Source organism: Eucyclogobius newberryi, unplaced genomic scaffold (genome assembly GCF_026437365.1).
Source record: "Eucyclogobius newberryi isolate DKJ021-1_F unplaced genomic scaffold, fEucNew1.0.hap1 SCAF_3, whole genome shotgun sequence".
NCBI classification, from domain to species: domain Eukaryota; kingdom Metazoa; phylum Chordata; class Actinopteri; order Gobiiformes; family Gobiidae; genus Eucyclogobius; species Eucyclogobius newberryi.
In genome coordinates, this window is record NW_027315945.1 from 10,461,773 (window position 1) to 10,473,822 (window position 12,050).

The 12,050-nt window shown below is 36.7% G+C and overlaps 1 long non-coding RNA gene across 1 annotated transcript; it reads left to right on the top strand.

Annotated features, from left to right (window-relative positions):
- Nucleotides 1-8,262: 8,262 nt before the first annotated feature.
- On the top strand, nt 8,263-9,292 carry LOC140373847 (uncharacterized). The gene is made up of 3 exons (XR_011929048.1): nt 8,263-8,326; nt 9,048-9,094; nt 9,155-9,292. It is a non-coding gene; the product is annotated as an uncharacterized lncRNA (long non-coding RNA).
- Nucleotides 9,293-12,050: the final 2,758 nt, after the last annotated feature.

Here is a 12,050-nt window from a genome sequence, read left to right on the forward strand (position 1 = left end):
TATAGTTTTGCTTTGTTTTCCGCCAAAACTCAACATTTTGAAATTTTGAAGCTGTCAAAACTTGTCAGAACTGATTTACTACCGTGTCATCGACATATACGATCAGCTCCAACGTGTGTGGATGTCCTTCCTGCCCCACTTGAGCAAAGCACTTCTTCATATTCTAATATTTGTGCTTCATCCTCCATAAAGTCACTGGTCGCCTCCTCCGCCCGGATAGCCTGATTGATTAGCCCTGCTCCTCTCAGGGCATTAATTGCTAAGTGCCCGACGGGCCCTTCACAGGCGGCTGTAAGGGGCCCTTCTGCACCCCTCTTCACCCCAATGCATGCTGGTACCTCTGCTGCGTGAACGGCCCCCCCAGCCCTTTCCCAGGAGCGGCAGACAGGTGGGCAGCTGCTTCCTCAATGGAGCTTAATGGAACTTCATAAGACTAATTAAAACGCCGGCAAAAATAATCATGATTATGCAAATGATGCCATTGTCTCAGCGTTGTGGGCCTGTGCGCGCCGGGTATCCTCCAATATGATTAAAACAGGGCGGCCATTTCCATTCTGCGGCTATTGTTGTTGTAGCGTGTTATGCTAATGGTTTTAACTGTGGAATGCTAAGCTAAAGGATAAACATATGTGTTGGCAAAACAGGAGTTAAACTGAGCTTATAGGAAGTATTTGTTGAATGTTATTGTTTGTTATGTAAATTTGGGTTAAACACGATGGAGTACGGTTAAGACAAAAATATATAGGTATAAGTTTACCAAAATTAATCCTGAGTGCATGAATTAACCTGTAAAACTTAAATTGGAAGGATTTATTATAACATTTCCAAAATACTTTTCTCAACTTCTTCAAAACTGCATTACATAATTATAACAATACTTTGCAGGCTGCAAAATAATAATAATAGAGTGGTTGGAAAGGCAAACAAGCAATGTCAGTACTTTTTCACCTATAAAGTATAAGTGATTACAGCGCAGTTGTGTCCAAATCAGACCGCTGCGTACTGTCCGCATCTAATGATGAAACAGTTTATCGATCGCAAACTCAGAAGAATGAACCGTGAGCGTCAGTGTGGAGCTCAACAGTGACCGTCACCATTTATACTTAAGTACATTTCCCTTTCATTTGTCTGAAGTTTGAATGCTTGTGCGGAAGTAGCTAATGTCAATCAATCCGTAAAAGTGCTTCCTTTCCTTCCTTTCGCCCTCTGACCTCACGCTCTTACTGTAAGCGCTGATCTTAACTGTTCATTTAGCTCGCTGTGTTCAGGCTGCCATGCCGGCCATCGTGCGTGTCCAAACCTCCGCCGCGCTTGTCCAGCTGCAACTACAGGTGTGTGGTTGACCCCGCCCCTCTAACTGTCCTCCAGCCGTACATTTAGAAGTGACAGTGTTTTATTTAGTAGTAGGTACCACTTTGCCATGCCGACCCTGGTCCCATCCTGTGGTGGGCGTTTCTAAATCTTGTGAATGAAATTAAAATGTTGATTAATCCAACTCCTAACAATGAATTGTGAAATTATACTTTTGCCTAGATTATTCTTAAATTAAATGTCTAATAATATTTATGAATGATGTTTGAATAAATTATGTTCTTTTGCTAACTTTTGAAACAAGCCTCTGCTTATCAACAACAAACCTTACATTGCCTTACATTTAGCCGGGCCCGGGCCCACTCTCATGTGGTGATGTTGTTGTTGTTGTTGTTGTTTTTACTTTGGTTTAGTCAACACGAGCTAAGCTAACGACCCTTGGAATATCACACTTACAGAGGCGAATCAGCTATGTGGTAACTAATGACCTCATTTTATTTAGCACATGCTTCTAAAACGTTCTAAACCAACAAGTCATTAAAATAATTGGCCAAATTAAAAGTTTTTATGACGGTCTTTGGACACTTGTTTGCATAGCTGGTTAGCCTCTGTCATTCATTTTAACTCTTACTATCAAAGGTTTATTAGATATTTACTTGACTACAAAGTGGGCGTGGCTGTTGAGGTCCATATGACACTTTGGGCTGAGAGCTGATTGGCTAAGGGTTGATGGTCCACCCTGTTTGACTTGGCCATCAGAAAAAGCACAATCTATAAACGAAAAATACGGACTTAAGCGATCTGCATGCTAAACTGGCTTATAGCTTGCGAGATCAAACATAAATTGTCTCTCCAGAACATGCAGCTGAAACTCTAGATGGCGCTGTCCTCTGGATGAATGCATAAAGGGGCTTTTATTATAATTTTGGCTTACTTTACCTCATCATCCATTTTGCTTGGCTTCGCCGTTAATGAGCTCATGGGATTCCAGCGTGCCCTCAGTCACCGTGCTCCAGTCGATGGTTCTATTCCCGGGTCAGTTCGGCGCATGCTTTATAATTAACGTGAAGCAGTACAGATCTTTTTGAAGGCGCCAAATGTGGTTTAATTGTCCCAGTAAAACTACAGAGCGCGTTCTTTTAAGTTAACCGACCATGAAGGCACAGAACGGCGATCTCTGTCAAGCGATTGAAAAGCCGCATTGGAGAAAACACAAGGGCGATTGTCAACGGTTCGAGGACATAGACACGCAGAAGGAGAAGTATTTTGTAGCTTGTTGTCGAGAGACGTGAAACTTAGTAACAAATCTGATTCTAGAACGTGCTCCTCTGTGTTTTTTAAAGTCAGTACAGCTTCAGGTCACAGGACTCATTGTGATTGTCTCAGCACTTTTCAAAATGGTGTACTCTTCACTTCTTTGAGAAATACATTGATTAAAGGCCCTGGATCCGACTTTTATTTGTTCTAGTTTCTGGGAAAACACTTTTTACTGTGTGTTGTAGAAACAACAAGAGTTTCACAATGTTTTAAAAGGCATTTTGTTGGATAAGAACCATAAAGATGCAACTAAATGTATCCCTGGTTAACCCCACAAACCAAATAAGGGAAATGTCTGTTGATTTAGTTTGATAAAAAGAAACATTTTAAAGTGAGCAGATAAACGGGCCACTTATGACCCCGATGTTAAACGCTGCTCCACATGAACATTATCTATCGCCAGAGCCACGGCAATTATTATTGTAAGCAAACCAACGACAGGCTTTTACTACATGTGACCGTGGAACTGTGAGGACGTGTTCTGTCTAAAAACAGTCAGACTCGGACAGAGACTGTTTGTACGGGCTTTGTGCGCTGTAATAGTTCACTTTTAGGGACGCTACAGTCGGACAGAGAGGCTGATGTGATGCTGGGCTGTGGCTTATTCCACTACCACTGAAGTGAATTTGTAGGTGATGTGACAATTTATCGCTCTAATATAAAAAATAAAAATGCATGAACCCGTAAACATAACACCTATTACATTTGTTATTTCTCTTTGTGAGTTTACCTAATTGTGGGAAATGGGGTTATTTAGTCTGTGTGTATTACTTTTGTGGAAAATGATTACTTTTATTATTGATTATTATGCTTTATTTAATTCTGTTTTATTACGTTTGTGGGTCTATTGAGGGCCTTTAACATATTATGTTGGTGCTATGTTGGTTAGCTGTTCATGTATTCAAATTCAACACCTTAAATGTCACTTTGATTCTCCACCCTCATCAGAGAATTAGCATCTTTGGTCCAGTTTAAGATCTTCACATGAAATTCTGCTCGTCCTTAACCCTTTGTGCTCTGGAGTCTTTGGAGTGGGACATAATGGGTTATAATAGAGACCCTGAGGACCCAGTGTGTCCCATGGGACTCCGTGACACTGGTGGGACAGCGCACTGTTTACTGCACCTCTTTGCAACGTTGACGTTAAGGAAAGACACTACACTGTAGTGACTACTTTGAACAGTTTTCTGTGTTTACATAAGGTTCTGCCTCAAATATTAAAGGTGAGATTTGTAAACTAGGACAAAACAGAAACTTCCTACAGAAAATTACTATCCAGCTAAAAATGATTGCCAATAGGGCAAATTTTAAATAGCCTCCCAACTTGAGGACTTGAATAGACACTTTCTGAACAAATGTCAAGTGTATCCGGTGAGACACTTCCTAAGCATTTGTGCGTGAGGTCAGAGGTTAAACTGCTCCCAGGGGAGACTCATGTCCAGACAAGTGGAGGGGACAGCCTCTGTGTGAAGAGGGTGTCAGGTCTTGCTCAAGGACATAATGTCAGTGTATATGTACAGGCAAGCCAATTTCTGACTTGATCTTGTGATAAACTACTCGTATTAAGGGGCAGAATAAAGCTAGCAACACGTTAGCAACAGTCAGCAACACGTTAGCAACAGCGGCTTCCTTTTTTATTGACTCACAGCATTCGGGTCAATGCATATTTCCAGTCCATGATGATAACAAACCAAACCCAACACAATCCTAATGTGAGGCGGGTTCGGAGTGTGTAAGTAGCAAACTGCCCGTTAAATCAGTGCACTGCGGTCTGTATTTGAGGCACTGAAAAAATCCCACCAGACCACTTCAGTGTTTGGGGAAAATAAACTTCCTGTATATTCTTCCCGGAGCCGCGCCGCAGTGCTAACAGAAGTGAGATAAATACAGAAAAAAGACTTTTCTTATTACTCGCCACATCTCAACTGTCTCATAAAGTATAATTCAGGTACAATTTCGATTCTGTTTACTGAGCAAACATCTGTAATATTGTTGGGTGATGTCGGCTGTGACCACCTTGCAATAAAGTACAACAGTAAGTACGCCAATCTATATTTAGTTAAGTTTCTGAGATGTACAGTTTTAATATAGTGTATGATTGCATAGATTTTAAATGATATGTAAACAAAGCCTCATCAAAACTTGTGCTGTTGCGCTCAGAAGTCTTTTTGCATAAGTGATTGCATAATTATCCACTTGCTTATGTTTCTGATCAGATCCTTCACTGTGAAATTAGCAGTTAAGCTATCACTGCCTTAACAAACATCAACAGTCTGACGGCAGCCTCATCAGCGCTAATTTCAGCATCGTTAGCAGCCAACCCTCCAATCAGCTTTAAAAAAAACGCTTGGAACTGTAAGAACGATCGGTAAGGTATGTCGATGACGTGCCTAAGATTTCATAATGGGTTTGAGAATCATGAAAGAGGTCGTTTAGCAGCAGTAAATGTACCTTTTATTATTATTAGGATTTACAAATACACGCTATAAATGGTCAAAGTGATTTAAAACTCAAAATTAGATCCAAACCAGATTTCAACAGTCAGAATATGGTTTAATAAGAACTTCTGAGTGATAGATTATATATTTCACTAACATTGACCCTTCCTATGAAGTATACAGTAGGCCTATGTGGTAGGCTGTAAAAGGGAAGGGCATCTGGCTTCTTAAAACTGTCAAATGGGAATGTGTGTGTTTTTACCGTGATTTTTTAAGCAAATATCTAAAATATCTGTCTTAATTGTTGTTATTTTTTTTTTTACTTCAAAACAGTTTACAGTGGTCCAAAGTTATCCCTCATTCATCTGATCCATTCCAATCATCCTCGTTATTCACCACGATGAGTTCATAAATGCTTTTCACAACCCTTTTGTTCGAAATTAGCCTTGTTTTGTTCTAGTCTCTGTTAAATTTGTATTATGCTTTTATCATTTATTATTATCTTATTTTATATTTTTTAACTGTGTCAAAAACTGAATTCAAATATCACAATTGGAGTCTTAAACATAGGTGACTGAACGTGGCTAATCCAGTTACATGTCTACCCGGAGACATTTGAGTTATTCACAGATTCTGAAAGTGTGAATTCAAAGCTTTCCAATGATGTCTCACTCATGTAGATCTGATAATATTTGAGTAAGTTGTGGTCATTTGAACGTATACAACTCTCAAACCCATTCACTGAGAAAACGGCTTCCAAAGTTTCTCACCGGAGTGAGCCCAGAGTCACAGGGGGGCTCATTTGCATCTCATTGAGATAAGCCCTCCCCCCTGTCACACTGACACCACCTCCCCCTACAGCTGTCACTGAAGACTCAAGAGGAGTGTTGTTATTGATGGTAACTGGACTTGAATCAGAATTAGAAGTTACTGTATTAAAATGGAAATACTTGGATTACAAAAGGCCCTGAATAGAATCAAAGAATCAGAATGAGAATAGGGTTCATTGCATTTGTCGATAAACATAATTCACAGGTGATTCAGTGCACCAACAATGGTGCACTGAATGATTCAACACAAACAACAAAAGATAAGATAAAATAGCCTTTAATGTTACAACGCAATAGATACAGGGGGAAAGGACAGTAACTTATAGGAATAGTAGAAAAAGCTTCAGTTGTAGTCATCTGGACTCCAGAGGACTACAACTGAAGCTTTTTCTACTATGGAACACGCTTGGACGAATGAGGGATTACACCGACATAACTTATAGGAAGTTTAAAAAACACTCTTAATAGAATAACTCTTATAAACAGATGCCAGGGCCAGGTATAGGAACTGCAACGGGTCCATGGCTTTGAATATATGAGATAATAGATATGATATGTACACCACCAGAGTCCAATTACATCAGAGATCACATCCTCATCCTCTTCTTCCTCTGTGCACTCTTCTGTGCTGTGACTCTCGGCTCTTGGCATCAAAGCTGTAAACAAATAACAGGACATTTAAGAAATGGCTAACTATTTCACATAAAAAAATAAATAGTTAATGAGTGTTTTAACACAATGTGAGAGTTTCAATATAAATACCTGAAGTGCTGATAACTCTTGATCTTTGGAAGCCGTCTGAAGAAGGGACTCAGATGCTTCTGCCAGTCGAAGTTCTTGACAAACACTTTGCTATCCACCGTTCCAACAAGCTGTGGGATATTGAGGTGAGACTCAGGAGAGCTGTTTTCCACTACCTGATGACAAGGGCGACACTGTAAAAAAATGAGAACAGAAGAAACATATCTTAAGCAGAGAGCAGCACTGAAGTTTTGCCAGGCTAATGTTTACACATTACAGTAGTCAAATAATATAAACTAACCTCAGCGATGTCTTCCAAAGTGTCAACCCTGGTCTTCATGTATGCTCGCTTGATAAGTCCAAAGCCACAATCAGGGGAGAATTTGGTGTGGCCAGCAATGAGGAAGTGGATGTCCATTGTGTAGTTAAGCTTGGCCCCGTCTGCAGAGGGTAGTAGACAGAGAGAGAAAAGGAGATTAGATTAATACATATGACATTTGATTAAGACGTATATGTCTCTATAATTGCTATTCTGCATTTGCACTATTATTAGTACCTGCTGTGCAAAGTCAAAGCTGTAATGCATCCTGATGTCTTTGCTTGCTGGCGGTGAGGGTCCGAAAGACAGCACATTAGATTCTGTTGTAGAGATCTGTGCGTGGCCTGCAGCTTCTGATGTGTGGGAGAAGCTGTTTCCACAGTGATCTGAAGCTTGATTTACAAACTGCAGGCTCACCTGAAAAACAGATGTTGCTTATGGTTAATTATACTCTAATCATTAAAACATGAAAACATGAAAATCACCAAAATAATGTTTTACACTTACCACGCTCCTTAGCAGACTTCACGTAGAGACAGGTCATGTCAGTCAGGGTGTCTTTGCCAATTCTGAAAAGGGGGATAAAAGGATTAGGGTTAACAGTAACATGGGAATAACACGCTTCACAGATAACAGTTCACATTGTGACGTTAACGGTGTATTTAAGATGCAAAACGCGGAGATATTGGGACATCTGCCCTCGGCTAGCGGGGCTAGCTAGCTCACTTGAGATAACACGGCTCGTAAAAGCAAAACACTTGCAGAACAGCACACCAAAACATAAACATACACTCGAGTTTAAAACCGGCGCACATTAAAGTGATTAAAAGCGGGTGTTTTAGTCGCAAAGCTTACCTGGTTCAGCCGTCCTGTTGTCTCTCCCAACACCGTGCACAGAGAGACACACAGGAAGCTGATAATGGCCAGGCAAGCGTGTGATTGGTTCGAGTGACGCAGTGCGTGCGTGACGTGCAACGTACGTAAGCCACGTGACCAGAAGTGGTATCGGGATTTATAGTTTTTTTCCATGGATCTATTATAATATCTGGATAGGCCACGCCCCCTCTGCCTCTGGCTCCAAATTGAGTAGTGGCCACTTCGCAGAATGCAGCCTTTTGGTTGGACCATTTCAGGAGTTCGGCCTCTAAAATTACCAAACATGCTAATTTGTTTTTAGTCTAAAAATAAAATAGAAGGAATTTCACTCTTCAACTGTTTCTAAAATACTTAAAAAATACATTTTTAACCTTCCGGTGAACGGTGTACGCGCACCGAGCGCGTACGTCACCCTCATGAACGAGCCTCGGGAGAACACGTGACGGAAACTAAACACAAGCAGAAGAATGTGACCAGACGAGACCACGATACACGTAAGTTGTGTTTGTATGTCATTCCTCACGTTTCACACATCGTTCCATATGAAGTGTAAAACAACGATTACACAGTTAACACAAGTTAACACGAGCTAACACGAGCTAACGTAAGCTAAAGTTTAGCTACACAAAGATGCAATAACACGTCGTGATGGCTCGTGCTTCTGCAAATAAATAACTAATTATTTCTCTTACTAAATGTTCTATTAGACAAGAGGTTATGCACAGATCAAGGAAAACTAGAGAAAGAAGGGAAATAAAGTGATGTTTGTATTATGTGCTATAAAAAACAACCAATAATTCAAATATAACCTGCTATAATGGGTCATATCTTACATATATAAATGTAAAGGTGTTTAAAAGCGACAGTGCTGTACTTACAGGGGCTGAGACCACATTTGAGGTTTTATTACATATTTCATAATGACGTGTGCTGTGTTTAAACAAAGCACACGCTTGTTTTCTATAGGAATGTCATGGATTTACTTCCATGGAATATGTAGAGATTTAGCAAACATGTCAGTTATGTTCTAACTTCTAAGGTTTAAACTTATGCATAAATAAATGACTTTTGGTTCTAGCTTTAAAAATTAAGATGAAAAGAGGAACTTTTGTGTTACAGAGCGAAATGTAAATCTGTCAATAACATATTCCAGCTTTTCTCTGTTAAATGTGCATAATATATAAATGTTCTAATAAGTATCTTTCTCATCTTCAGTGCTGACCAGTGAGTTTAGTCTGTCTGTGCTGACCAGAGCTCTACAGGTCACTGCAGGTCACTACAGGTCACTACAGGTCACTACAGGTCACTACAGGTCACTACAGGTCACTGCAGACACAGAGTGATCTCAAGTAAACTCCTGACGACTCCAAAGCAAAAGGTATTTTAATAATAACTTGTGCCTCGACTAAAAGTAAACAGTGTAGAATCAGTATTTTGAATTTATAAAATGTCTGTTTTGTTATGACCAAAAAAACTAAATGATAATTGTTCTTCAAAAGAGCCACTGATGTGTCACATGTGTCTGTGAAGCAGCTTCAGGACAAACATGTGAAGTGTATGTTCTATGACTTGTATAAATCTAAACATGTGAAGTGTATGTTATATGACTTGTATAATCTAAAACATATGAAGTGTATGTTATATGACTTGTATAATCTAAAACATATGAAGTGTATGTTATATGACTTGTATAATCTAAAACATATGAAGTGTATGTTATATGACTTGTATAATCTAAAACATATGAAGTGTATGTTATATGACTTGTATAATCTAAAACATATGAAGTGTATGTTATATGACTTGTATAATCTAAAACATATGAAGTGTATGTTATATGACTTGTATAATCTAAACATATGAAGTGTATGTTATATGACTTGTATAATCTAAAACATATGAAGTGTATGTTATATGACTTGTATAATCTAAAACATATGAAGTGTATGTTATATGACTTGTATAATCTAAAACATATGAAGTGTATGTTATATGACTTGTATAATCTAAAACATATGAAGTGTATGTTATATGACTTGTATAATCTAAACATATGAAGTGTATGTTATATGACTTGTATAATCTAAAACATGTGAAGTGTGTGTTATATGACTTGTATAATCTAAACATATGAAGTGTATGTTATATGACTTGCATAATCTAAAACATGTGAAGTGTATGTTATATGACTTGTATAATCTAAAACATGTGAAGTGTATGTTATATGACTTGTATAATCTAAAACATATGAAGTGTATGTTATATGACTTGTATAATCTAAACATATGAAGTGTATGTTATATGACTTGTATAATCTAAAACATATGAAGTGTATGTTATATGACTTGTATAATCTAAAACATATGAAGTGTATGTTATATGACTTGTATAATCTAAACATATGAAGTGTATGTTATATGACTTGTATAATCTAAAACATATGAAGTGTATGTTATATGACTTGTATAATCTAAAACATGTGAAGTGTATGTTATATGACTTGTATAATCTAAACATATGAAGTGTATGTTATATGACTTGTATAATCTAAAACATATGAAGTGTATGTTATATGACTTGTATAATCTAAACATATGAAGTGTATGTTATATGACTTGTATAATCTAAAACATATGAAGTGTATGTTATATGACTTGTATAATCTAAAACATATGAAGTGTATGTTATATGACTTGCATAATCTAAAACATATGAAGTGTATGTTATATGACTTGTATAATCTAAAACATATGAAGTGTATGTTATATGACTTGTATAATCTAAAACATATGAAGTGTATGTTATATGACTTGTATAATCTAAACATATGAAGTGTATGTTATATGACTTGTATAATCTAAACATATGAAGTGTATGTTATATGACTTGTATAATCTAAAACATATGAAGTGTATGTTATATGACTTGTATAATCTAAACATATGAAGTGTATGTTATATGACTTGTATAATCTAAACATATGAAGTGTATGTTATATGACTTGTATAATCTAAAACATATGAAGTGTATGTTATATGACTTGTATAATCTAAACATATGAAGTGTATGTTATATGACTTGTATAATCTAAAACATATGAAGTGTATGTTATATGACTTGTATAATCTAAAACATATGAAGTGTATGTTATATGACTTGTATAATCTAAAACATATGAAGTGTATGTTATATGACTTGTATAATCTAAAACATATGAAGTGTATGTTATATGACTTGTATAATCTAAACATATGAAGTGTATGTTATATGACTTGTATAATCTAAACATATGAAGTGTATGTTATATGACTTGTATAATCTAAAACATATGAAGTGTATGTTATATGACTTGTATAATCTAAAACATATGAAGTGTATGTTATATGACTTGTATAATCTAAAACATATGAAGTGTATGTTATATGACTTGTATAATCTAAAACATATGAAGTGTATGTTATATGACTTGTATAATCTAAAACATATGAAGTGTATGTTATATGACTTGTATAATCTAAAACATATGAAGTGTATGTTATATGACTTGTATAATCTAAAACATATGAAGTGTATGTTATATGACTTGTATAATCTAAAACATATGAAGTGTATGTTATATGACTTGTATAATCTAAACATATGAAGTGTATGTTATATGACTTGTATAATCTAAAACATATGAAGTGTATGTTATATGACTTGTATAATCTAAAGCTGTGACATGTTCTGTTTGTCATACGATGGAGCTGAACGGTGCAGTTACTGAAGTACAGAAGACTGCGTAGCCATGGAAACAAAGTCTTGTTAAATACTGAGATATTCAGTATTTAACGCAATAATGTCACATTCATGTGCATATAACTGATGTAAAAAGAGTGTTTATTTTACCATTATTATTAGTATTATTTTGTCTTACGCTGTTTTTATTTTATCTTTATTTCCCCCTCCATTCTTTATTAAGGTATGAGAGGTTCTGTCTAGAGGAGTTTTTGTTTATAAGAGTTCTTCTATTAAGATCGATCTATTAAGAGTGTTTTTTAAACTTCCTATACGTTTTCTGTCCTTTTCCTCTGGATCTACTGTGTTGCAACAACAAAATTTCCTCATGTGTGGACAATAAAGGAATATTTTATTTTATTCAGTTTGTTCTATTTGACTTATACATGTTGTTTTATCATTGTTAATATTTTTATGTTGCACTGAATCACCAAAGCAAGT